Genomic DNA, 4,065 nt, shown 5'->3' with positions numbered 1-4,065 from the left:
TCAGACCCTAGTACAGTGCACCACGTGTGCTCAGGGCTTGTAAATCAAATGCTGCTGGTGGGCTTGCAGCACTGGTTATGCCACCCACAGAAACAGCTCGTGAAGTGTGTCCCAGGTCTGCCATTGCAGAGCTTATGCACAGTCTGGTACTGCCACGCTGACTGGCCAAGTCTACCCACTTGCCAGTCCCTAAACCTTCCCTTATCTTCAAATCAGAGTGGTAGGCCCACTGGCAGGGTGCATTGTAAGTATAAGGTAGGACATTCCCTGGTGTGTGTGGCATGCCCTAATAGTGAATTACAGCCATTTTTATTTTTCACTATTGCAAGGCTGCCTGTTCTCCATAGGCCAGAATGGGCAGTTTGATTATTATATCTTATAATCCTAACTGACTCAGGGAACATAGTAGAAATTCAAATTGAGTATGCCTGAACTCAGAATGATAAAATACATATTTTAGTGAAGTTGGTTTTAATATTCTGTGTTTGAAAATACCACTTTTAGAAAGTAGGTATTTTCTTGCTTAACTGTCCAAGCCTGCCTCAACTAGGTTGTGTATTGTGTGTCTGGTTCTGTGAGTGACAGGGGCTGGGGATTCCAGGGGAGAGGGTGAGTCAGCACAGGGCTGAATAGGAAGATCTGCATGTAGATGGGTGGGAGGAGTTGCACCTGGGACCTGAATAGGGCTGTGCCTTCCCTCCACAATGTTGGCTCCACCTCCTGTGGTGTGTCTGATGTCTCTGCCCTGCACTCTGAAAGGAAAGAAGGAGTCAGGGAAACAAAGTGCTCATGGAATGACCAGAACTGGTTTGGACTAGGCAAAGGCCTCTCTGCCTTCAGAGAATAAAGAGAAAAGTAGTATACATATGGGGACCCAAACCCCAAGATTTTAGATCACTTCTGGAACAACAACAAGAAACCTCTGCTAATGAGAAGAACCAATGGAAGCTGTAGGAGTTGGACTGCCCCCCTGCCAGTGTGCTGTGTTGTTGGGTTGGCCTGCAGTGGTGTCTTCATTGCCAAGGAGAGGAGAAGGAACTTTTTACAGAACTTTCATCATCTTGCAGAATATTACTCCAAGGGCTTGAACTTGTGCTTGCCTCCTGCTGAAGTCTCAGGGAAAACAGACTTCACCACCAGCTCCCCTATGGATTTCCTTGCTGAGAATTCTATCTGCAGAAGCCTGCGTGTCGCTGGGAGCTGGAAGCGCGATGCACCGAGAAGAAGCGTGTCGCTGCCACAGCTGTAACCCCAACCGCATCTCCCAGAAGCGTGCCTTCGTTGCAGCTGTCTGCTATCGCATCACCGGAGAAGCTCATTGCGACTGTGAGGGTTGCCGTCTCATCATTGGAGAAGCGTGTCGCAGGGCCTGTCGCCGTTCCAAAGTACGAGAGTCGGTGCAAGGATGTCAGGGCATGTCGCATCGTCTCAACGTCGTCGCATCAAGGGTGCCATCTTATCGCACCGGATTGTCGCATCACATCGAGGCGCCAACTTGCTACATTGCAACCGAGCTGCAGCACGAGAATCTATGCATCACCTCCTCTCCGGTAAGGACCAAGTCACATCCCCTACTCTGCCCAAGCATTGAGGCGCAACGCATCTTCTCTCCCGAAGCAAGGTACCAACGCATCTCCAATGCTGCGAGCCTTTTGTTTATTTTGCGTTGCGCATCCAGGTACTTTTGTGAGAACGGTGTCGCATTTACCAACAACTTGAACTAAGCTAATTCTACCATCTTGAAACCAATTTAAAGTACAGTATTGTGGATTTCTGTCGTTTGTGGTCTTGTGTTAAGTCTATATAAAGAATTCTTATTTTTATAAAACCTGTGTGGTGTCCATCTGTAGTGTTTCCACTCTATTACTGTATCACAAATGCTTAACACACTGCCTCTGAGATAAGCCTGACTGCTCATGCCAAGCTACCAAGGGGGTGTGCAGGGGTTATCCAGTAGTGTAATCCCCTTTCCCTGACTTAGAAGCAAGGGTCCCTATTTGGTCAAAGGTACCTACCTCTGCCAACTAGAGAACCCCAGTTCTAACAATACCATCACAACAAGCTGCACCTGGCTCCATTCCAAAGCCTTCACTTTCTGTGACTCTCACACTCTGCTATCCCAGAAGGGGAATGTGCTGGAATTGTAGTTTTTCTCCAATTGGAATTCTACTGGTTGTGGAATTCCTTACCTTCCACTAACTATCAAATGCTGGTACCACAGGGAAAATGGTTGCTGGAACTGCATCTTCTGCTAGGCCTGACCTTGTTGGAATAGTATTTGATGATGTTGTTTGAGCAGATTAAAATTTCACATTATTTCAAATTATATGTTCTAATACTTCATTTCAGTTCCCTGTTTGTTGCTGAATCAGGAGCATCATGAACGTTAGCAGCTTAATCAGGGTAGGGATCTTGAGAAGTGCAGACACAAGCTCAAAATGATTACTATAAGGTAAGAGATGCAAATGATAGACCCAGATGAAATTAGTAGGTGGAGCGGCTGTAACTGGGGAAGAAGATGACATCCTCGGCATGTGCGAAGTGTTAAAAATCACTGTGTGCTGGATTTATATCAGCTATATTGTTCCAGTGCAGGATAAAGTCACCAAGAAAAATATGATTGTAGTCAGTAAGTACATTTGCTCACATTTTTCTTGGTGACTTTATCCTGCACTGGAACATAATGTGTGATACCACAGTCCATAACTTAACCAACTTTCTTGATATCAGTGACCTCAAACAACTATACAGTAACCTGTCCCACAAAAAAAAGCCCCACTCTCAATGTTATAAGCTCCAGAAAAGAGCTTGTCTCCCTCTGATGCATAAAGCCTGTTGGCTGGTCCGACCATCATCTCATACTGTTCAATCTCAATGCCCCTCCCAGACTCCATCCAGCACCCACCAACGAACCCATGTACTAGGCAAGGAACATCAAACACATCCCCTAAATGGACCTGGAATCCATTGTTAACACCCAAATACACTTGCAACCTCTTCCATACAGCTTTGATGACCTTACTGCCCAATATAGCTCAGCTATGACTGCTGTGCTTGACCAAGTTGCACCACTGAAACGTAAGTGATCCAGAAAAATTAAATCCAGATCCTGGTTCAAATCTAACCTCAATATCGCATTAGGACAAACGGAAAGGTTCTAGAGACAAACCCTTCTCTGTTTCACCTCTCAATCTGAAGATATGGATGGCTCACCTACAAGAAACACATCTTTGATGAAAAATCCACCTTGTTTTGCAATCAACTGGATTATGCAAAGAACTGACCCAGGGAGTTCTTCAACATAATGAACATCAAATGACCACTACCTCCTAACCAAATACACCAGTCACCATTGAACAGTGTGAAAACATTGCTAACTACCTAATTGACAAAGCTGCTGAAATCCAACAAACTCTTATTCATGATACCAGTCTGTCTTTGCTGCCCAGTTGCATCATTGACCCCTTGGTCATCACTGAACCCTCCTTCCAGGGCTCAACCAATGACCAGCCTGTTGCAACAAAACCTGAATTTAATCAGGAATTTCCATCAGCTAAGAAAAAATGCGAAGTGGACAGACTTCATACCTATGACTGAAGATTAAGTCTTCAAAATAATAGCAAACATTAACCTGCTGCCCACACTTTAGACCCACTGCCCTCCACCCTGGTACAGAACCTAAACCATATCATCTCCCCATTATGGACCAACATCATGAAATCCTCTCTCTCTTCGAGCTTTGTTCCTGGCTCCCTCCAAATAGGTTCTCACTCTCATTCTCACAAAAACCAGGGACAGACACCAATTAGTTTACACAGATTCTGACATAGCAAACCTCCACTTCATAGCCAAAACACTGAAGAAACCTGTCCCCCTTCAACTAAAACAACACATTGAGGAATTCAACTTGCATAACACCTTCTAATCAGGATTCAGGAAAGGTTGTAGTACAGAAACAACTATGCTCAATATTTCGGACAACATTCACAGAAACCTGGATGAAGGTGATGCCTGCCTCCTAAGCCTACTCAACTTATTAGCAGCATTCGATATAGTACATCACCC

This window comes from Triturus cristatus, chromosome 4_1 (assembly GCF_964204655.1).
Source record: "Triturus cristatus chromosome 4_1, aTriCri1.1, whole genome shotgun sequence".
NCBI lineage: Eukaryota > Metazoa > Chordata > Amphibia > Caudata > Salamandridae > Triturus > Triturus cristatus.
Note: the sequence above shows the minus strand (reverse complement) of the source record.